At 38.2% G+C, this 24,843-nt stretch overlaps 2 long non-coding RNA genes across 5 annotated transcripts in view; both read left to right on the top strand.

Annotated features, from left to right (window-relative positions):
* Positions 1-10,818: 10,818 nt before the first annotated feature.
* LOC139076707 (uncharacterized) lies at positions 10,819-17,924 on the top strand. Its single transcript, XR_011528595.1, has 3 exons — positions 10,819-12,271; positions 14,096-14,303; positions 17,433-17,924. It is a non-coding gene; the product is annotated as an uncharacterized lncRNA (long non-coding RNA).
* Positions 17,925-19,411: 1,487 nt separating this feature from the next.
* Positions 19,412-24,843, top strand: part of LOC139076797 (uncharacterized) — a 136,012-nt gene continuing 130,580 nt past the window's right edge. For 3 of the 4 annotated variants that reach the window (XR_011528761.1, XR_011528762.1, XR_011528760.1), the window contains exon 1: positions 19,419-19,498. This is a non-coding gene — a long non-coding RNA (uncharacterized lncRNA). Of the gene's footprint in view, positions 19,499-24,843 lie in introns of all 4 variants that reach the window. The other variant, XR_011528763.1, reaches the window with a different exon arrangement.

Raw genomic sequence — 24,843 nt, forward strand, 5'->3', positions numbered from 1 at the left:
ATACCCATTAGCAATTACTCCTCATTTTCCCCAACTCATCACCAGGCCCTAGGCAATCACTAATCTACTTTCTGTCTCCAGAGCATTGAATATTACAGACACTTCACATAAATAGAATCACACAGTATGTGGTCTTTTGTGACCAACTTCTTTCACTTAGTATATTTTTAAGGTTCCTCTATATTGAAGGATGTATCAGTACTTCATTTCTTCTAATGGCCAAATAATATTCCACTGTATGGATATACCATATTTTATTTATCCATTCACCTGTCGATGAACATGTATCTGCTTTTTGGCTATTATGAATAATGCTGCTATGAACACTCACATATAAGTTTTTCTGTGAGTATAAGTTTTAATTTCCCAAGTTTTTGTGTGAATAAATGGTTTACATAGCTAGCAATGGAATTGCTGGGTCATATGATAAATCTATGTTTAAGATTTTTAGTAACTGCTGGGTTTCCAAAGTGGCTGCATCATTTTACACTCCCATCAGCAATGTATGAGGGTTCCAATTTCTCCAATTCTAGCCAACACTTGTTTGTAATCTGTCCTTTTATTACAGTCATCCTAGTGGGTAGGAAATGGTATCTCATTATGGTTTTTATTTACTTTCCCTGATGGCTAATGATGTTGAGCATCCATTCATGTGCTTATTCATCATTTGAATATCTTCTTTGGAGAAATGTCTATTCATATCCCTTGCCCAGGGTTTTTTTTTTTTTTTTTTTTTTTTCAGTGCTGAGGAAGATTAGCCCTGAGCTAACATCTATGCCAGTCTTCCTCCACTTTATATGTGGGTTGCCGTGACAGCATGACTGACAAATGGTGTAAGTCCAGGCCCCAGATCTGAACCTGTGAACTTGGGCTGCTGAAGTGGAGTGTGCCAAACTCAACTACTACATCACAGGGCTGGCCCCTTTGCCCAGTTTTTAATTGGATTATTTGTCTTTTTCTTATTGAGTTGTAAGGGTTCTTTATACATTCTAGACACAAGTTCCCTATCAGGTATATGATTTGCAGTTATTTGCTTCCATACTATGCATTGTCTTTTCACTTTCTTTGAAGCACAAAAGTTTTTAATTTCGATGAAGTCTCATTTATCTATCTTTTCTTTTCTTGCTTGTGCTTTTGGTGTCATATCAAAGAATCTATTGCTTAATCCAATCAAATTTATTCCTATGTTTTCTTCTAAGAGTTTTAGAGTTTTTGATTCATTTTGAGTTAATTTTTTTGTATGATATGAGGTCATTCTTTTGCATAAAGATATCCAGTTGCCTCAGTGTCATTTGTTGAAAGGACTATAGAATTGTCTTTGCATCCTAGCTGAAAATAAATTGACCGTAGATGTATGGGTTTCATTTCTGAAGTCTCAATTCCATTCCCTGAATCTTTTTATCTATCCTTATGCAAGTACCACACTGTCTTGTTTTGAGTTTTGAAATTGGGATGTGAGAGTCCACTAACTTTGCTTTTGTTTTTCAAGATTGTCTTGGCTATTCTAGGTCTCTTGAATTTTCATATGAATTTTAGTATCAGTTTATCAATTTCTGCAAAGAAGTCAGCTGACATTTTGATAGAGATTGCATTGAATCTGCAGACAAATTTGGAGAAATATTACCATTGTAAAATACTGTCTTCCAGTCCATGAATGTGAGATGTCTACTTATTTAGTCTTTAATATATTTCACAAAATGTTTTGTAGTTTTCAGAATATGTTTTATGTTTCTTTCGTTAAATTTACTCATAACTATTTTATTTTTGATGCTATTGTAAATGGAATTGTTCTGTTAATTTCATTTTTGTGTTATTCATTGCTAGTGTATAGATTTTGAGTCCTGCAAACTTGCTGAACTTGTTTATTAGTTATAATAGTTTTTTAGCAGATTTCTTAGGATTTTCTACATAAATATAAGATCCTTAAGATCCATATACAAGATCATGTTATTTGCAGATAGAGAGAGTTTTACTTCTTTTCCAATCAGGATGACTTTTAATTTTCTTGCATAATTTCCCTGGTTTTAACCTCTGCTATAGTGTTGATTAGAAGTGGTGAGATCATACCTCCTTGTGTTGTTCCTGATCCTGGGGAGAAGCTTCTAGTCTTTCACCATTATGTATTACATCAGCTGTGGGTTTTTTACAGATGTCTTTTGTCAGGTTGAGGAATTTCCCTTCTATTTCTAGTTTGTTGAGTGTTTTTAACATGAGGGGATGTTGAATTTTGCCAGTGCTTTTTCTGCATCTTTTGAGATGATCCTGTGGTTTTTGTTTTTTATTCTATTGATATGGGTATTACATTAATTGATTATCAATTGTTAAACTAAACTTACATTGCTGTGATAAATCCAACTTGGTCATGGTGTACAGTCTTTTTTTTATGTTGCTGGATTCAGTTTGCTAGTATTTTTTTGAGGATTTTTGTGTCTATATTTAAAAGAGATATTGGTCTGTACTTTTCTTGCAATGTCTTTGTCTGATTTTGGAATTAGACCTCATAGAATGACTTAGGAGGTATGTATTCTTTGTTGATTTCTTAGCAGAGTTTGTGAAAGATTGGTATTAATTCTTTTTTAAATGTTTGGTAGAGTTCTGGGCCTGGACTTAATTCTTTATGTTTTTTTGATTACTAAATCAATTTCTTTACTTGTTAGAGGTCTATTCAGATTTTCTATTTCTTCTTGAGTTAGTTTTAGTAGTTTGCGTCTCTCTAGGAATTTGCCAATTTTGTCTAAGTTATCTAATTTATTGGCATATAATAGTTCATAGTAGTTCTGATGGTTCTTTGTATTTCTGTAAGGTCAATAGCAGTGTTCATTCTTTTGTCTCTTATTTTAGCGATTTGAATCTTCTCTTTTTTTGCTTGGCCAGTCTAGATAGTCTGCCAATTTTATTCTTTTTAAGGAATCAGTTGTTGGTATCATTGGTTGTTTCTATTGTTTTTCTATCCTGTATTTCATTAATCTCTGCTCTAATCCTATTATTTCTTTCCTTTTGCTTGCTTAGGGTTTAGTTTGCTCCCCCCCCCCCCCCCGACAATGTTTTAAAGTATAAAGTTAAGTTATTGCTTTGAGATGTCTTTTTTTTTTTCCTTAAAAAATAATGTAGGCATTTACAGGGATGAACTTCCCTCTAAGCACTGCTTTATCTGCATTCCATAAGTTTTGGTATGTAGTGTCTTCATTTTCATTCATCTCAAATTATTTTCTATGTGGTTTCCTATGGAATTTCCTTTGTGATTTTTTCTTTGGCCTATTGGTTATTTAGGAGTGCGTTGTTTAATTTCCACATATTTGTGAATTTTCCAAATTTCTTTGTTATTGATTCCTAATTTCACCCCATAGTGGTGTGAGAACATGCTTTGTATGATTTTAATCCTTTTAAATATGTTGGTGCTTTTTTATAGCCTACCATATGGCCTATCCTGGAGAAAGTTTCATGTGCACTGAGAAGAATGTGCATACTGCTGTTGGATGTAGTGTTCTATAGATGTCTGTTAGGTTTAGTTGGTTTATCATGGCGTTCAAGTCTTCTATTTCTTTGTTGATCTTCTGTTTAGTTGTTCTATCCATTACTTAAAGTGCAGTATTGAAGTCTCCAGCTATTGTTGATACATTGTCTATTTCTTCCTTCAATTCTTGCTTCACGTATTTTGGGGGTTCTGTTTGGTGTGTATGTGTTTATAATTGTATATCTTCCTGATGACTTGATCCTTTCTAAAAAATAAAGTGTTCCTCTTTATGTCTAGCACTGACTTTTTTAAAAGTCCATTTTTTCCAGGTTTCTAAGTTTTGCTGTTTGCTTGGTATATGTTTTGCCATTCTTTTACTTTCAACCAATTTGTTTCTTTGAATCTAATGTGTATCTCCTGCAGACAGCATATAGTTGGAGCTTTTTGGTTTTTTAATCCAGTCTGGCAATCTCTGCTTTTTGACTGGACTGTTTAATCCATTCACATTTCATATTGTTATTGACAGAATTGGCTTACATTTGCCATCTTAATTTTTATTTTCTTTCTCTTTTCTTTTTTTGTTCTCTTCCTGCTTTACTACTTTTTTGTGTGTGTTAAGTGAATATTTTCTAGGGTAACATTTTAATCCCTTCAATTATTTCTCCAAAATATAGTTTTTAGTTATTTTCTTAGTGGTTGCTCTGGGCTTACCATATACATTTTGACACTCTCATTCTCTCTTTAACCTACTCTAACTGGACTTGCACGCCCATTCTACACTGAAAGTGCTCATCAAAGAAACAGATTTTTAAACCCAATAATAAATTTTCATCTTACTCAACCAGGATTTGATCCAGTAAATCTCTCCTTCTATTTTGAATCTTTCATGTGGCTTCTAAGACACCACTCCCTCATGCTTCCCTCCTACATCACTAGTTACTCCTTTTCAGTCTCCTTGGATAAGTCCTTTGCACTCTCCAGACATCAAAACATTGCAATAGCCTAATGCTTGCAGCTGATCCTCTTCTCTTCTCTATCTTCACTCATTAGTTAATTCAGTTTACCCAAGTCCATGACTCTTGTTTCTCTCTATATACCAAGGCTTCTAGGTTTACTTCCTTAAAGCCAACCTCCCCTTGAACTTGAAGCTCCGTATCTGATTGCCTTCTTAACATATCCACTTGATGTTTAATATGCATTTAAATTTTAATATTATAAAAAAACCCTGACAAACTTGTTATACCCTCCCAGTTACCCCATTCCAATAAGTCCCACTTTAATTTTTATGGATGTTCAGGCCGAAAACCTTGGAGTCACACTTAACCCATTTCTTTGTCTCACACACCACACCCATTGTATTAATAAATCCTGTCAGCTCTCTATTTTCAAATTTATCTGAGATTTAAATACCTCTTCACTTTCTGAATTGCTACTGCTCTGATATAAGTCAACATATTCCCTAATCTGGACTCCTGCAGTTGTCTCTGTCCATCACTTCCCTCTACAGCATATTCACAGAGCAGCCAGGGTGATGTTTTTAAAAATTCAGATCATGTACCTTTTCTGTATTAAACACTCCAGTGCCTCCATGTATCATTTAGAATAAAACTTATTGTCCTTATTATTGCCTCCTAGCCCCTATATTATCTATGTATTAGTTTTCTATTGCTGCATAACAAATTATCTCAAAACTTAATGGCTTCAGACAAAAAATAAAAATTTATTATCTCTCACAGTTTCTGTGGGTCGGGAAATAGAGAGCATCTTAGCTGGGCGGTTCTGGCTTGGAGCCTTTCTTGAGGTTGCAGTTAAGGTGTTGGAAGATGTTGGCTGGGGCCACAGTCATCTCAGAGCTTGACTGAGGATGGAAGACCTGCGTCTGAGAAAGTTCACTCTCACGCCTGGCATGTTAGGCTGGCTCTTGGTGACAGGCCTCCGTTCCTCCCCATGTACGTTTCTCTTTAGGCTGCTTGAGTGTTTTCACAATATGGTATGTGGTTTTCTCCAGAATGAGTGACCCAAGAGAGAAGGCAGGTGCAAGCTGTCCATTTTATGATTTAGCCTGAGGAGTCACATAACATCCCTTTTGTCACGTTCTATTGATTAGAACCAAGTCATTAAATCTGGCCCATATTTAAAGGGAGAAGAACTAGGCTGTTTGTTTTGAAGGGAGGGGTATCGTAGAATTTACAAACACATTTAAAACTACCATCATTTGTTCCTCATATACTTCTCTGACCTCAGTGTCTTCACTCTCCCCACTGCGTGCTCAACCATAGCCATGTTTGCCTTTACTTTTCCTAAAACATGACAGGAATGTTTCCACTTTAGGGCCTGCACGTTTGCTGTTCACTCCACCTGAAAAACTTTTCCTCCAGACAGGCACATGATTCATTTACTCAGCTGTCACATCTCTGCTCAAACGCTACCTCCTCCTGGAGGGCTTTTCTGACTACTGTAGCCACAATAGCACTTTCTCCTTCCACATCTCTCTCTGTCTGCTTTCCTTTGCCTCTTTTTCTCACAGTTCGTATCACTACCTGAGTATGTATGTATTCATCCTTTCCCTCACACGCCTGCTCTTCCTGCGCTCACATATAAACTCTCTGAGAACAAAGATTTAATTTCTTTTGTTTCTTTCTGCAACCCCAGTGCCTTGAACATTTCTCTGGTACATTGTAGATACTTGATACATGTTTTTTAATTGAACATACACACTGAATTACTCTTGTTCATAATTATTTTGGCGGGCATATCTACTACATGATACAATGAACATTTGGAGGAATCACATTTGGAGGAAAGAAGTTGAGAAGCAGTAATTGTGTGAGTGGCTTTGCTGAAAATTTCTTTCCTGAATTTGGGCAGTACCTCTTCTCATATATCTACAAAACGCTTTATCCAAAAGTATAAACCTTCAAATAACTTTTCAAAAGGTTAATTCTCAAACTCCCGAAAGGCTTTTGGGATTGATATTAAATTGTAGCAGTCTAGCAGCATCTTTTACATAAGCATTAGATCCATCATGCCTGAAAATCTCCTTTCTTTCCACAGGCTCCCCTTCACGAGCACTCTACAATGAATAATACTTTGATTGACAAGATGAAGTGAATTAGCTCTCAAATTTTGAGAGTGTATAGATGTATGCTCACGTAGAAACATTTTCATCCCAGGAATCTCCAAGTCAATAACTTTTTGATGCTATTTTGCTTTTTCATCTGAGTTATATACTCAGTGAAAAATATCACTTTGATATTCTGATATTTGCCTTCCTGGAAGTATTACCATTCTGCTTCTTTTAAGAAACATAAAACTTTGTGCTTGGCCTCAATTACTACTCATTAGATGTTAATATTCTCTAATCATTTTAAAAAAGGTTTATTAGTAGGCATCACTCTACCATATTAAGCACTGGCATTTTTATCTTTCTTAGTGCTTGAGCGGTGTCTTGTATCGTGGAACATCTTTCTATAGATTGGCTCTTTTTATATGTCACATAAAACTATCTTTTTTGCTAATGAAAATTTGTGTCAATTTAAATATTCTTTTGAAATAAACATCATCTTCATTTTCTGACTCTTTGCTAGCCAAAAGCTGAAAATATGATAATCCTTTAAATAGGATTGTAAAGGACATTGTAGTCCTAACCATGTATTATCAAAGTAAAGAATGAAATGTGCTCGTGTGTGTGTGTGTCTATCTATCTATCTATCTATCTATCTGTCTGTCTATCCACATGTATATATCTCTCCAATGGTCTCACGGACATTTACTGCTGTATTTGGTTATAAGTATTATAAGTAGCAAGAATCATAAAATAAGAAGAGTGCATTATTATAAGGATTCAGGGACATCTCATAGACCCTAAAATGTAAGAAGATACTAGAAACAGAAAAATAGAAGTGGATTGGAAAATTAGGAAGTTTTCTTCATCTCTAGTCTTTCCTTCTTTCAGGAGATTTGCCTTATTCTTCCATTTCTGCGAATAGTTTTAGCTGCTACTCTAAATATGTGGCAGAAGATGGCTGACCCAGAGCTCCTGAGTTATAACATCTTCTCCATCCATCAGACTGGCCAAGGCAATCCTGGAATTCCTTAGTCCCAATTCCATACTCTCAAGAGAGATAATCTGACTGGCTAGGAATCTGCTCTTCAGCCAGTCAGCTGTGGCCAGGTTTGGGCAGTGTAGACATGCCTCCTGGGGTCCCAACCCGTGAATACGGCAGGCAGATTCTAGAGAAGAGCAGAAGGCAACAATCCAGCAGGTGCTCCCTACTCTTGCATTTCTTTAAACGTGTATGTTTTTAAAATTTGAGATGTGGTTCTATACATAATGATTAATTGTGAAATTAATTTAAAAACTAAGCGCCTGCCTTAAGCAAACAGATTATTGAAAGGGTTAATATTCATTGGAGGCTCTCTTTCTACCCATATCCAATCAATCATCAAATGTTACTGATTAAATAAAACAAATTCTGTTTTACTATGTACTACCCTAGTGTGACTGCCCTCTATTACTAGCTAATGTTTGTTGAGTTTGAGCAATGTGCCAGACACGAAACTCTCTATTAAGCATTTTACATCACATTTAATCCTCACAATCCCCTATGAATAGAAAACTGGGGCTCAATAAAGGTGAATATCTTATGTGAAGACACATTCCTAATTGGTCATGGGTTGGAATTCCAACTCTTATTGCCATCTCTGATCTCTCATTCACAACTAACAAGGGATAAAGCAACAAGCTAAATGGTACCATGAGGCAAATCCAGAATATGGGATTTTATATAGGACAGCTGGCCTAGTCTCTTCAACAAATTGATGTCATTAAGAAAAAAAGAACTGTGCATTAAAAGAATCTTAGACATATAAACATATGCAGTACCGTATGTGGTCCTGGACTAGATATTTATTTAAACAAATCAACTGTAAAGGATATTGTTGGGTCACTGGGAAAATTTGAATATGGTCTCAGAATTAGATAAAAAGAAAATTTACTGAATTATTTGTTGAATGAAAAAGTAGATTTTAGAATTAGGTGACAGTATGATCTCATTTTGATAAAAATAAATATGTGCATATAGACTGAGATCTGGGAGTATTAAGGTGTTAAAATGGTGATTTCTGAGTAGTAGGACCATAATATTTTAATTTTTTCGTGTATGCTTATCCGTATTTAAAATTTTTCATATCAGACATGTACTGCTTATATGTTAATAAAATGCTATTTTTAAAGAAGAAAGTACAAGCACTGGATTTAGAATGCCTTCGTTCTGGTCTGTGGTTCTAGTTCTGACTTGTTACTGTGACCTTGGGCAAGTTATTTATCTCTGTAAGCCTTACTTTTCTCAACTCTGAATTGGCACTGATCACAGGACACTTTCATCCAGTTGTTGTGAGGATTAGAGAGATAATGAATGGAAAGTGCTTAACACAAAGTCTGTCATCTAGTCATGGCTTAATAAATGTTAATTATTACTACTACACTCAAGTGTTACCAGAAAACATTTGAATATAGCCCTCATCTGAGAAACTAAGGCAACTTAGTGCTTAAAATCATGACTTTGGGTCATGTTGAGGCATATTATAGAGCCAGATGTCCATGAATGAATTTCTTTAGGTTAGTAAGGTAAGATCCATTCTTTGTGGCTTAACTGCAAACCAAATAAGAGCCCTGAACCAAAGTACACTCTGTGGGATCCAGACATATGCTTTCATGGAAAGCATCTGATGAACTTGAGAGTTTATCCAAAGCATGCTTCTCTGCAGCACCTTAATCATCATTTAAACATTTAAATTTCACAGAAACTGGTTTCACCAAGACAAGGGCTCTGCTACTTACTACTTACATTACAGATCAACACCATCTGTCTTAAAAACCGCAATTTTGGGGGCCGGCCAGGTGGCGCAGCGGTTAATTTCGCACTTTCCGCTTCTCAGCCGCCTGGGGTTTGCTGGTTTGGATACCGGGTGTGGACATGGTACCGCTTGGCACACCATGCTGTGGTAGGTGTCCCACATATAAAATAGAGGAAGATGGGCATGGATGTTAGCTCAGGGCCAGGCTTCCTCAGCAAAAAAGAGGAGGATTGGCAGTAGTTAGCTCAGGGCTAATCTTCCTCAAAAAAAAGAAACCGCAATTTTGTAAATTGTTTTCAATGGTATATTGTAGGATTGCCCTGTAAATGAAGTGCATGATGAAACTCTTCAGTGAGGCCTTGTTGGTTGAGTCAAAATCAACACATTAATGACTTAAAAAACAAAAGAAGGCAACATCTGCATTTTGTTTGATGAATCGAGGATGCAGTTTGCAGATTTCATAAGATGAAGGTTTGTTTCCATCAGGCTGACTTCCAGAAACTGTGTTAGTATCCACATCACCTTGAGTCAGGTAATCTTAATTGTCCACATGCCAGTGAAGGCCCCCAGGAGTTGAATCAAATTTAGAGGAGTCATTGGCTCCATATCTTACCCTGCACCTCTCACCTTCCCTTAAGACACCTTGGTAAACATCAAGAAAATATAATACAGGAATATATAGAAATCAATGTAAAGATTAAAAAACTGTGGTGAAGAAACTTTGTCAGTCAATTAATCAATTAAATCAATAGCATAAGAGACAGCCAAAGACTAGAAGAAATGGAATATTCCAACTTTAAAGAGAAAATGGGGCAGTGCTCTTCTTTAGTTGTTTAATTGACACCAGTTGCTATAACAGATAAGCTCTGAAATTCTGGTAAATTAACCCAATAAAAGCTTACTTCCTACTCCTGTCGTTTCATTGAAAGTTTTCCTGGTCAGCAGCCTTCTGTGGAATTATTCAGGGACCGAGGCTCCTTCCATCTCGTATGGTCCTCACAATCACTTAATATTCACTTTGGTCTGGAAGGGGCTTCTGTCACATTCTATGGGGAAGAACTATACATTACCTATGTAAAGGGGCCTGGGAAGTATGGTTCCTGTTTGGGAAGCCGTTTAACAGCAACAACTATACGCTGTAGAAGGGAGCACAAATGAGGGGTGGTCAGCTAAACATCTCTGCTTCCCTTGCCTTCTTTGTCAGTTTTAGGAGCAGATACCCCATGCGTGGGGGTGGTAGGGATGGTAAAACCTTTTGTGACATGTCGATAATGCAGTTTCACAAAGCCCAACTAATGATATGGTTACTGAGATCAGCAAGCGTTACACAACTCAATAAACATTTGTTAAAAAACTAGTATGTGCCAGATTCTACTAGGTGCTAAAGGAGAGAAAGACGAACGGACTTGGTCTGGAGGAAAAGTGAGCAGACAGATATACACATAATTAACATTGATTGAAAGTGAGATAAAAGTGCCAACATTGAAGTATAAATAAAAACCTTAGTGAATGCTAACCAGGAAGATATTAAATCTTGAACATGAGCAGAGAAATCTGATCTCTAGGCGAGACTCAATTTTCCAGGGGAAGAGACCCATGCAAGACCTACTCCTAACTCAGGTAAATGAGGAATTGTTGAAAGAATATGAGGATCAGATGAAATGAAAATACCCCCCAGGCCTCATGGGGAATGGGGCCTAAGACAGATAACTGAGGCAGAAGTAGTCTCTGATACCTCTTATCTCTGCTCTTCTTTGTCCCCCTCTGTTCCTGCTGGTTTTCTCTATTTTCGCTTGGCCCTCCAGTGTTCCCAGCCCTAGCTTGACGAGACCTTTTGGGTCTAGTATGCAGCACTATTTGACCACATCTCTATATTTAGGAAGGAACCTGATTGGTTGCTAACCAGCTGATGGACAAGCTGGCCTTAGGGCAGCCATTGCTGAGGACCATGAGTGTGCAGAAAGGTTGGGATCGCATGGCTCACTGAGTTGCCCCTTGCAGGGATTGTGAGTGGGGCAAGCAAATTAACTGCCTAGTATAGGAGGTAACTTTTAATTCACCGCTGAAAGAGAACTGGATTTCCACTGGTGGTAAAGGCTGGAAGACATTTCTGACTTGGGCAGAGCGTGAGCAAAGGCAAGATAGAAGGTAAGTCCAAGTATATTTGGGGAATAATTAGGTGCCGAGAGTGATTGGAGTATAAGATCTATGGGGCCAGTGGCGTTTACAGTGGATTATGAAGTTGTGAGGTCAGAGCCTGGAAGTTTAGAGTGTAAAGAATATGGAGACCTTGAAAATGTTTTTCAGGAAGGCAATATACAAAAGATAAAAGACACAGTGCTCACACAGGTGATGTTGTGAGTGTTCAGCATGGTTTGTCATCCAGAATCTTAATGGTCACAGAGCCTCTTGGTGTGAAACTGGTCACTCTAACAGGAGGAAGCATGACATAGTAAAACGAAGAGGATCCCAAGCTTTAGAATGAAGCAGATCTGTGTTCAAATCCTGGCTCTGGCATTTCCTAGCTGTATGTCTTGGGCAGGTTGCTTAGTTTCTCTAAGCCTCAGTTTTCTCATCTGTACAATGTGATTTAATATTCAGCCAGTATACACGATATTGCACAATGACTGGAGGGGTATGGACAGGTTAAGTGTCCATTAAGTTAATTTGTCAGTCCCAGTCTGTAATTATTGTGGAGTATTCTGAACATCACCCCTTTCATAGGTTTGTAGCAGGATCAAATGGCATAATGTTTGTAAAAAGCTTAGCAAAGTGCCTGGCACATGGCAAATAGTCATCACACATTAGTTTTTTTTTCTTCTTTTGTCCATTTCTCCTTGAAAATTTCAAATGTCTAATATGATGATGAGAGCTTGAATCAACAAGGAGTCCTTGAACTGGCTAGCTGTATGATAACCATCTAAGGCACATCAGCAGCCCCCAACCCAGCACAGAGAGGTAAGAAAGCTCCTCACTGTTTTGTCAGAGGGATTAGTCTTCAATAATGACTCTTGCCCGATTGTGGATGTGAATACTGCAGATGCCCAGTTATCACTCCTGGATCCTTTAATGCTTCAATCAGGTACTGATTTCTAGAACTCAGATGTGTTACCTCACTTCAGTGATTCCTTAGTTTTGTAGTTGACAGAGGACAAATTCATAGATAGACTTTAGATAGGTTCATATCATTATGATAACTGGCTGTCAGAAAAAAATGTTATCAGGAACATCTGGTGTTTCAGAAGCTACTGGTATTAATTCCAGTCAAAAAAGAGAAAATGGAATCTGTGATAGGCCCGGGATACAAATAAAGCAAGAATGTGGTCCTCCTACAGCTGTCTAATTTTACAGATTAAAAGAAATCCAATAATTTTGGATTTCCAACCATGAGGATGCTTTGCAGAATATGAAATAGTCCATAGGCTTTTGAGTCTGTGATGTTGTAACCCTCACAGTTTTGGGTGAGAAGTGATCCACTGGGAATTCCTGGGGCCCCTGCTATTGTGGGGATGATGCTTATTAGCATTCCATAGAAAGTATGGTGGAGTTTTTTTTTAACCCAAGAGATTTGAATATTTCCATTGTTAATGGCTTAAGAAGAATGCTGCCCTTGCACAGAGAAGAGAGATTCCACAGCAGTATTTGGCAAGAACAAGATAAAAATTTTGAGATACTGTAAAAATGTAAGGCCCCTTTCTTATCACTTGTGACTTCTACTGCCCTTAGAGCAGAGATGAGGAGTGAGAGAACCAAGTTCAAGGTCAGTGATTTGCAGGCCTGGAGACTCCTTGGTGTGTCGCATGAGGACCCAGGTTCTTCCCTCTCCCTCTTTTTGTTTCACCTACCTTTTTATGAATCTCTGTTTAAGTGAGGGAATTTTTAATGCTGCTTGCCCCAGGCATAGAGGTTTCAGCATTATTTTGTCACTCTCAAGAATTGACTAAACCATCAGACTAGCACATATCAAAAAATGTAGGGCCAGGGCAATGCAAGGCTCTAACGAGGATCCAGATTGGACCAGAACTATCATCTTAATCACTCTGGTTAAAGATTATCATCAGTTCCATAGTGAGGCAGAACTGGAGATTGATTCCAAAATCATTATTTCTTTTTTATAGTTTATTGTACACAAGTGTGTGAAGTAAATGGAATCAAATTCTCATACTGATGTGGTTTAGTCATTTTCAGGAAGTCCTTTCGTCTTCTTCATACAATCCTAAATTAGGATTCAACACCCTTCAGGGATCGTTACTTGTGAGTCCTGAGTCGTTGTACCTACCTGACTACATAATTCAATCTTTTGGTGTCTGGAGTGAGCAAAATCAAGCAAGATGCTTTGACAAATTGATAAATTTGCGGGGCTTATTTCAACATTCATATGAGACTAGTCATTGAAGTGATCAAAAACAATTATTTCTTGTTTCTAATACTTCATCTCACAGTGTTGGGATTGGCATAGTCAAGTTCAAGTGCAAGGAAGCACGGAGGCATTAATTGCCTAATATTCAAGAACAATGTAACCTATAAAGCAGAACTTCACAGAACTTGATGACAAAGCCCTTGCTCTTGAGAAGTGCCACAATTACCACTAAAGGTGCCTCTAAAATTTCTGTTGATCATAAATCTCTTTTAGTTTCTCTGCTAAAAAGGAACCAAACGCTTTAATTATGTTCCTGGAAAGAAGTTCGGAATCTTTTGTCCAATCTCCATCACTGCAATCTTGTCTATAAATCTGGGAGAACATGATCAAATATCTTTGCCCTCATCTCTTTCTCTCTACAGATTCCAGATCGTGTTATGTCACTTCCACTGGAAATTTTCTTATTAGAAGACTTCCTGATCCATGTGCTAAAGAGGATGAAACTCTGTGATTGATTGATTTAACTGTGTGGAATCCCACATAGCAAATCTTAAAATAGAAGTGGAAAACCATCCTGGGGAATTCAAGACAGTCAATGCGATTTATCATTCATAAAGGATACCTTTAATGGTAACTTGATGTTTATTCTGGAAAGTAATCATTACTTTTTTTCAGCCACACTACGCACAAAACAGTCGGGAATTCTTTGTGTGGAGGCAGAAGCTTTAGTTCTTGACAATGAATTCTGATTTTTATGTTATTGTAAGGGAGAGTGTATGCAATACATGCTAAACTGATTAGCAAAATATGCCAAAGGCATTGGTTTTTCCATAGAAAAGTGAGCATAAAGTCTTGATATTTGTTTCATTGTTGCGTAACAACAGGAATTTGAATGATCATTCAAATTTGGAAGAATTTGGTGATTATGGTATCCTGTGTTTTGAAACAACTAGCATTTTGAATCATATAATCCCAGGTATCTGTACAAGAAATTGAGTGTTATTTGCAACATACAGATTGCAAAACATTATACTATCTGGTAACAGTTCTGCACTTACTTCCTGAGGCTGGATAGAATGATATTGTAGGATTCCTACAAGGCTTTCGGTGGTCATTAGTGGGGACTGCTGGGAAGGACAGCTCTGCCCTTTCTGGAGCAGCATTGTTTAACAGATAGTGGAGGACCAGTGGCTACAACTATAAGTAGTAGAAGAAGCAGCCACCGTGGGAACCACCGTGAAATTAAGAGACATACCCTTTCCCTGTTCTGAGGCATTACGTAAGCTCCTTGGATTCTGTAACGCTCAAAGGAGAGGCTGCTAAAATATGACACCCTACCCTGATGAGGGGAACTTGGTGGTAGAATTCATTAAATTTCAGATCAACAAATTATCAGGATGCTTCTTGTTTCCAAGTGTTTCTGAGCAAATTCATACTCTCTATACAAGTTAAAATTTCTTTATGGAGAAGTTACACAATCCTTCTTTTTAGGGACAATAATATCACTGGGCATTCTTTTCCTTTTAGTTGTAAGATTTGTTTTAGGGAATTCTTTATAAAAAATTCATTATTTTGTATATGTCTGTTTTTGTAATTCACAAACACACTTCCATTAATTCTTATTGTAGTTTTCCAACTTTGTTAGCCCTCTCTTTGAACTTCTCTTTTAAAGCTAGCTTTGAACAACCCAAATTTTTGTCTTAATCTTTGTCTATTGTTCAGTAACAGGAGTCATTAATTCACTAATAATGTTGGAGAGGTGCTAAAGTTTTTCGAAAACTGCAGATTGACCTAATTAATGTCTTTTCTGAATTGTGCTAATTCCCCCATTAACCACTCTGGGGCCTCTCAAAACTCCCCAGTCTCTGCTGATGTCTTTTCAGAAGTGTTATGTGCTTAGAACAAGTTGTGATTGCCTTGATTATGTGCAAAATAGCAATGTTTTTAAAATGTTTGCATAAGCTTTTTCCTTCTTGTCATTTATTTCTTGGATTAATCATTTATAACTCTCACTTATTGCTTCGCCAACTTTTAATTGCCCCCATTCTGCTTTCCTGTACCCACCAAGTTCTCCCTGCCAACACCACCCAGAAGCTAATATTTCTTGGTGATTGACAGTGAAGAGGACTAAGCACAGACCTAGATCAGAACTATTCTCTTAACCACACTGATTAAAGATAATCATTTCACAGTGAGGAGAGAGTAGAGATTGGTGCCAGAATCACTGTATAGCCTTCACTGTCTGTTATTTAGAACCATGTATAGTGAACTGTACATAACATTCAATTGTTCTGTCATCTTCATGCTATAAATTCATAGAGTTCTGGTTACATGTGGATTCTTTAGGTCAGGTGACCTGACCGTGAGATTAATATTTGAGTGCGGAGAACGTAAGCATGAAGTAAGCAGCTGTTCTGGCAGAATGACGGCTTAAAGCTTATTTCTGGCTGAGTGGCTTCCATGCTTCACAAATACGTAGATAACACAACCCCCCATTTCTTATTTTGTTTTATAGTGTTGTGCTTAGTCACAAAATGGGGCTTAATTTTCAAATGCAGGACGTTTTCTCCTGCATGGGAGAGTCAATTCTGCATGAACAGCTAAGGACTAAAATGAAAAAGCAAAAGGAAACTTATAAAGCTAGTCCAACAAAAATTCAGAAGTCCACTTGGTGATTTATTTGGCAAGTAATCTAAATTTGGGGATGGTTATTAGCTCCTCATTCTATTTCCCACCCCCTGCCTCTTTGGTTTTCAGAGCACTCTAGTAAACTACATATTTCTGATGCTTTGACATCTGGCCTTGCTGACCCTGGAGAGACTGCCTTTCCCAGGGCTAGCCACTTCCCAGATATAGTAAATGACTGGCCTGTGAGCGTAACTTTCATATGCAAACCAACCAATTCAGAGCCCATTTGCCCAACTACCGTCTCTGGGACAATATTCCCCTCCCTAATCAATCCAAGCCCAGGTATCCTCAGCCCACAGCCTGCTGAAATTATTCGAATTAGCCAATCCTGAGCCTGCTTACCCTGCCTCACCTGTCCTTCTTGAGGAAACTATAATAAAGGCTCTTGCCCACATTTTCTCTTTGTTTCTTCTGCCTCCTGATCTACCCTGGTACTTACCCCACGTGACCCCCTGTGGTGTGATGTGCCCCTTCCTCTTGGGACTTGTGAATATAACAACTGTCTTTTCTTTTTCTTTTTTTTTTCGAGGAAGATTAGCCCTGAGCTAACATCTGCCAATCTTCCTCCTTTTTCTGAGGAAGACTGGCCCTGAGCTAACATCCGTGACCATCTTCCTCCATTTCATATGTGGGACGCCTACCGCAGCATGGTTTGTCACGCAGTGCCAAGTCTGCGCCTGGGATCCGAACCGGTGAACCCCAGGCTGCCAAAGCGGAATGTGCACACTTAACCGCTGCGCCACCGGGCTGGCCCCAACAACTGTCTTTTCAATGAGAGTCATCCCCTGATCTGTTGGCCTCATCCTATCTGACTAACAATAAAACCTACATTTTACAACAGACGCTTATTACCTTCAAACACAATATACGTCTTCTAATCATGTTAATTGTCCCTGTCCAAGTCCTTCCCTTTCTGCCCTCCATCTGCTAGTATAAATGGGAAGACAGATATTTTGTCTCTTGTTTAGTGATGAATTCTAAGGTGTAGAATGGTGCCTGGCATATAGTATGTGCTCAGTAAATATCTGTTGAGTTCAATTATTTACTTGATTTATTTTATCTTTTTTCCAGAGTTGCTCTGCAGACACTGGCAGAGTTGTAGCTATAGCCGGGATCGGAGTGAAGAAGAAATTTCTGTCTTGTGTTCTTGACACACATGGCAGAAGCAAATGAAAAGGCCCAAAGGGTGTCTTCCTTTCACTTTCAGTTCACAATACAGTAGCTGCCCTTGCCTATGAGTTCCGTCCAATATAAGCTTAAACTCCGGCCCCGGCAATGGGCTAGCTGAGGGATCCTGAAAGAGATACATCACTTCTCTGTCTCTTGGTTTGTTCATTTCTAAACTGAGGGATTGACTAGATCAGCAAACATTTACTGCGCTAAACAATTTTCACAAATTTTCCTATTTAGTAATGCAAAGCTGATAAGTATTATTATGTTCATTTTAAAGATGAAGAAACTGAGGCTCAGAGAAATTACAAAAAATGTACAAACTCATACAGTTTGTAAATGAGAAATCAAGATTTCAACCCGTTGGAGTTCAAATAAATGATCACAAAATGATTCCATGTGTGAAACCATCACTCTTGTCAAAAAATAGGAAAATCACAGAAGCACCCTCTCTTGAATCCCCTCTCAATCACTGTCCCTTCCATTGTCCCCAAAGGTAACCACACCTCAAATTCTAAAATCACAGGTTAGTTTTGCCTACTTTTGAAATTCATATAAATGGATTCCCAGTTATATTCTTTATGTCTGGCTCCTTTACCCAACGTAACATTTCTGAAATTCACTGGTTTTGTTGCATGTAAGCGTAGTTTGTCATTTGCTATGGCATGGTGCGAATACACCATCATGTTTATTCATTCCACTATTGATGAACATTTGGGTTGTTTCTAGTTCGAGGCTGTTATGACTAATGCTACTATTAACATTCTTTTGTAAATGATTTTGCTGTACATGTGTGTGCAATTCATCTGAGTACAGACCTATGAGTGAAATTGCTGGGTCCAAAGATATTTTCAGCTTTTCTACCAGCAGCTTTTCTACCAGCAATGTATGAAAGCTCCAGTTGCCTCACATCTTTACTACATTTGGTCTTGTCAGTCTTTTTCCATGTTTGTCTCATAGTGGATAGCGGTATTTACTTAGATCTGAATTTGCATTTCCATGATGACTAATGAGATTATGTACTTTTTCTTATATTTATCAGCCATTGGATATCTTCTTTTTGAAGTGGGTCAATTCTCTTACTCGTTTTTCCGTTGAGTTGTCTGTGTTTTTCCTATTGACTTGTAGAAATCTTTGTAAACTCTGGATATATTTGGTTTTATGCATTGTAGATATCTTTTCCCACTGCAATAATGTTGCTCTGTCACTTGGTTGGTGACATCAATGCTGGCACTAAGTTCAGTGCTCCAGTGATGGGCAGACACGTCGACTCAGTCTTTACCACTTTACCTTCTTTGGTGTATCATTACTAGGCTTGTTAAACTTCCCAGAGTAGTTCTGGGTTGATTTCCTCATGGTTCCTTTTTGTTTGGTAAAGTTCCCTCTACACATAGATGGACTTTACAGAGACCAAAAACCACTTCTTGGGATTCAAATTTCGGTAAGAGGAGTGAGGGAAAACTGGATTCAGTGACCTTGAAATAAAAAGTCCTTAGCTACAAATACCAGTCTATCCCTGACCCTCATTCCACTCAAGCCTCATCTTGGCCCTGACTCTCACTCTCTCTCTATTTCCCCCAATCCTCACCTATGGTAGGTGGTGATACCCTTTACCTAAGGGTAAATTGAGGGTAAGAATTATGGTATCAGAGATGAGGGGAGTGTCAGGGATAAGCGTGAGGGTTTTAACATATATTACATGAAAGTTTTAAAAAGTGAAAGAGTAATTATTTTCAGGTGTAATGTCAAATGTTTTGTTACTAAGTTTCAAAATGGTGATAGCAAGAACTCTGCAGGGTAGACCAGCACAGACATCATACGGAGATAGAAGGTGGCACAGTATAACACTGTGCTACTACCTCTAGAGCCTCTGTGACATCACTCCATAGTGACATCACTTCACAGGCCTTTATTGAATGTCCCCCGCCTGCACTTACATCCTTTGAAGTCCTGATCTATTCATATGGGTAAGTGTTCCTTATTTCATGGCGGTACAGATTGATACTTGATGTACTAGAATCTGTGTTACTTAAGGCAAAATCTCTCCCTGCCCATGCTCTGTAGAGGCAGCTGACATGATGAATGGGGAAAACATCTATCTTGGTCAGTCAAGGATAGAGCCTGGGAATGTTCCTAAGTAATGTCTACAATCCATTATCTCCATGTGGAAGCTGGTCAAGAACCCAAAATCATAGGAGGTTTTAAAGCTCAAATTACCCTAGATTGTCTGTTCAGGGGTTTTAAACCTGGGATTCTTGAATAGGTTTCTGTTGATTTATTCTTGATATTGTATGTAACATGTCTTCTGTACATGTGTGCACATCTGCACATTTGAGGAGAGGGTCCATAGCTTTCATAAACACTCATGGGGGTCAATGATTCCCCAACAGTTCCATCGACCTGGTCTAGTCCAACACCTTCCTTTGGGAAGATAAGGAAACTGACTTACATAAGGTCCCACATCTAGTGACTGGAGAAACCAGAATCAGACATCACTGTTCCTGACTCTGGACAGCCACTTCAGCCAGAACTAAACATTACAAGGTTAAATGTGGGCAATTGAATAGGGAGATATCTCATGGTCTCTTTTAATGGGATTAGACATTTTTTTCTATCAAAACTCACTTTCAGTAATAATAGGATTCAGTGGAAATACAGGATTCAATATATAAAACATTGCTTTATTGCCAAGGCATCCACTTATTTCGTAACTTGGGGGAAGCCTATAATCAGAGTTAGCGGTAGTTCTGATTAATAAGTTCTCTTTGCTCTCACACTGTGCTAGGGTTCCTTCAAGTGCTGGGCCATGTTTTATTAACATGGAAAGGCTGTTACAGCTCACCTCTTGTCACTTGAATCAGTTGCCTGCTGTCCTGGCACTCAGTTTTGTGTGGCAGAACCTTACTGAATATGCATGATAATGGGCCTTTTAAATCCTAAACAATAAACATTCGTTTTACCACTCCACCCAGCACAGAAATGCTCTCTAACCTCAAATCAGCCACAAATAAGACTTGGAAATCAATTCATTGTGCATCGGCTTCCTGCCTGGTTCATGCTTTGCGGCAAATAGTTCTAGTGAAATATCTGCAGAACATGTGTGTTTTTAATATACATAAGTTGAGGTATTGCATGTAACGGGGTCTTCAACTCTTTTGCGACCTTTCTGTTTTTATCCATAGAACAAATTCTATTGGGCAAAGCTGATTTTTATGCAGTGGTAACTAGGATTAGAAAGCCCTGAGATGGGTTTCAGGGGAGAAAAAACCTTCTGGTGATTTCCCCAAAGTTTAGGGAGAATTTTCAGCATCCCAAAGTCCTCTGGTTGTTTGAAAAATTAGGTTTTATGGAAAACCAATTTATTACATTTGTGCTTGTCAGATTCATTAGAATATTCTCATGCATAAGGTATCAGTTGTTGGAGAAGCCACTAGGAGTGTGTTTGGCCCTGAAGAGGACTATCTTGTCAGGTTGAGACAGAAGATCAAATGGTTATGTCTCAAATTCCCTTCTGCTGGTGTTTGAAGTTTAAGCCAGACTTTCTTCCTCATATCTCCTAGGCCAGGTTTCCATTATTTCATCACACTCTGGCACTCCTGGGAGCTTCCAACTTCTTAAAATTCATGAGAACTCAAGGCCAGGAGGGGCAAGTCTCAAATGTTTTCAGTTAGAGGACCACTCGGGGAGGCAAAGAGCTCTGTCCCGACTATTGCTATTGTAATCACTCCCCTTCTCCCTCCACAGCCCCAACAGTGCTGCAATTAATGGCAAAACTGATGCTGCTTCTGGGAATTTCAAGGAGCCGATGTGTGTTTTTCATTAGCATAAGAAAATTAGTAACTTATGCCAGAAACTGAAGCATTGGCTCTGTTAAACTATAATATAAACCTTAATATGCAGGAGACCAACCCGAAACAACATGGGTGACCTCTTGGACCACACTAAGATGGATGTCTGAGAGCAAGGATGTGTGGGGCAGCCACAGAAGATCAGCTAACCCTTTAATGATATTCATCCATTCTCTCCCCTTCTCTCTCTGCTCACATTTGTTTTCAGGCAAGGCTTTCCCTACTTTTAACCATACATTCTAATTAAAAATGGGGACTTCTACAAATTTACTGTACGCCTTTTGCTTTGTTTCCAGAGCGCCTCTTGAAAAAAAGAGAGACAGGGAGGGCAGGTACCAAGGCTATGTAGTGTAAGGTACCAGTTCTATTTTAAAATCACTGCAGTGTATTTGAGATAGAGGCCTGATATGATGATCTCCTGTATTGCAGTTACCATTAAACATAACGAGTAGGATCAATCTGCAAGCTTATCACTATTCTATGTTGTAAAATTGCCCAAGAGTAAAATGCAAATAGAAACAAGGAGTTTTAATGAGCCAATGTAATAAAAGATTCAGGCAACAGGAAGCTGGTGGCTGTGCTTTGGCTTCTTCCCAATGGGTGGCTTGAACCGGACTCCTTTGGAGCAAGTTGAGTGGGGTCAAGTCAGTTTCCAAATATAAATATCGAAGATTAGCTCTAGACAATATTATTCTTTTAGAAATTTTTTTAAATATTTTTGTTAACATGAGAAGTAATATTGAACTAACCTGCAAGATACAAAGAGAAGTAAAGTCAATTTCCTTACTTTTTCCTTTGTGAGTTAGTGTACATGTTTTGGGCATTTTACTTGACTATAACTGATAATGCTGGATTAAGAAAAAGGTCTTTTGGGACCATTAGAACCAGAATTCTCTTCTCTACCATCCTCACAATCAAGCTCTAATTGAGGTTTATGCTAAGTCATCATCATAAACTAAAGTTATTTTTTTGTTGTGGTGAGAACATTTAAGACCTATCTTAGAAAATTTCAAGTATGCAGTTAGTGTTGCTAACTATAGTCACCAGGCTGTACTTTAGCTCTCCAGAACTTATGCATTGTACATAACTGAAACTTTGAACCCTTTGACTAACTCCTCCCCATTCCCCATCCCCTGCAACCACCTCACCCCTGGCAACTACCACTCTGCTCTCTGCTTCTACAAAACTAAAGTTCTAATATAATATAAGTAATCTCCTAATGGTCAGACTGAAATGTATTTCAGCTGTCTCTTTGTAGAACAGCAAAAACCCTTTAGTTTTCTTCTGCTTGAATATCCATACTTCTTCCTGTATATAAATATTCTAAAAGTGGCAAAGATGGATCCCCATAAATGGAGCATTCAGGTTCATTCTAGCATATGATAAGTCTCCTTTTCTAATTCTTTACACAAGAACTGGTTGTGATTTTAGACTTGGAAAAATGGAAGAAGGAGGCCATGTAAGTCCGTTCACCTTAAGCTCTATCCCCAAGGGACTATGTTACTGGTGAAGGTTCTGTGAAGGGTAAGGATGGACATTCATTCGCGGAATGTCCTTTGCATGGCTCAGGGCCATTCTGGGTATTAAGTGTTTGTAAGGGCTTTGGAGTGCAGCATTCAACATCCCCAGTAGTGCGAGAGACACGCTATGGCTTTTTTGGGTGGGCTTGTCAAAGAATGCTCACATATTAGGCCTTTGGATTCCAGTGGGAAGCTCTCAGGGAAGCCAGGACATAAGCTGTCTTGCTTCATGGTGACAATTTAGCTTTTGGAAAAGAAGGGTGCTTTCTAGTATTATTCATGATTTTTTAACCTGGGTCCACATCTTGGAGCTTTGGGATTTTAACTATATCCTCTTTTTTGTTTAAACATTTTCTAGACAGAAACATTTGATTCAGTGAAGATACAGTCATCTTTGTGATTGTAGAGTCTCTGTCCAGTAAGAGTCTCAGTCTTGGTAAGAGTAGAGCCCAAAATGTGAAGGCAGCAAATAAAGTCACCGTTTTAGGAGGTACGGCTCATCTCACTACCACACTTGGGGAACAAATATATTGTTGAGGAGGATTTTCTTCTTGTTTTGAAGCCAAGAATATAATTATCACTTGATAATTTATGGGGTGCCAACTCTTTAATGGCATCTAGCAACCACTAAATTGCTTTAAGGAACAGAAACATTGTCACCTGCAATTCAGTAGAAGGTCACAGGCCATTGTCAAAACCAGCATGTTTGGGCTCCCTGCAGTGATTTGATAGCATTGTGTTCTGTCTATCAAGAGTCCAGACTTTGAACTTTTTCTAGAATCCCCACTTCCTGGGAACATGGTGCTGAAGATCTAATATGAATTGGAAAGTTTGAATGAAACCAAAGAGTGGCTTTTGTTTCACAGAGATGCCCTTTAAAGCTCCGGAGGACCCAAACCAACTGGCTTTCCATACATGTTCATCTGACCTCACTGCTCTCACAATTCTGATGAACAATCTCCTGTTTATAACTCTTGATTAAAAAAATTCCTTTTGTACTACGATCTTTCAACTTTATCAATATGCCAGAAACTTCAAAAATGTTAAATACACATTTCACCTGCTGAAAAAGTACATATTTTGGGGGAGGTGAAAGCATATCTAATACGTATGAAAGAAGAAGAAAAATCCTTGTAATACTAAAACCATCAAGTATCTGCCCAAAAACTCCTTGAAATTTAGATTGGAATGTAATTTCACAGGGCTAAGGTGGAGAGGTAAAGAAAGTTTGACGCACCCATGAGCGGCAGCTGTCACTCTTTTAGCTTCTTTCACCTTCTCTTTTGAGTCAGATTTCCCTGATGACCCTGTTCTCTAAGAACCTCTCAATTGTTCCCTCAAAATGCACTACTGAAAGTTGTAAGGTACACAGCACACAGATAAAGAGTCACACGTTTCCTAAAATGTTGACAGGCCTCTGCAATATTCATCATTAGAGATAGTTACTGCTGAAGTTAAAGTACAATACTGAGATTGATAAAGATGGAAAGAGATGGGGGAAAAGAGACTGAGCTAGCTCATGTAACAGCTGCAACCATTCCCAAATGTTTTTCTGCATAATCATGCAAGAAATTCATCATGCATTTCCTATTAAATATTCATGTAACTTGCTCCATAGGATGGCTGTGGTATTTATTAATTCCCTGGTGTTGGTATGTTTTGGTACATCTACTGCCAGCAATAAATGTGTCATGCCTCGCAAATTCAATTCTTGGCAGAAAATATTAGAATATAATACTTGCTTACAGGATATTGAAAACTTTAATTGTGCCTAAGTGATTTTCAAGACTACCTTGAAATTAGCAACTGATTCCCTTTGCTTTTAGATGAAAGGAAGGGTCAATGGCATGGGGAATGGATGTTACATAGAAGCATTTCACTTTAAGTACCCCATCTTTGTGAGAGGTGATCCCTTTCTTACCACATATCACATATTAGTAATTA

The sequence above is a fragment of the Equus przewalskii genome, chromosome 17, assembly GCF_037783145.1.
Source record: "Equus przewalskii isolate Varuska chromosome 17, EquPr2, whole genome shotgun sequence".
In the NCBI taxonomy this organism is placed as follows: Eukaryota; Metazoa; Chordata; class Mammalia; order Perissodactyla; family Equidae; genus Equus; species Equus przewalskii.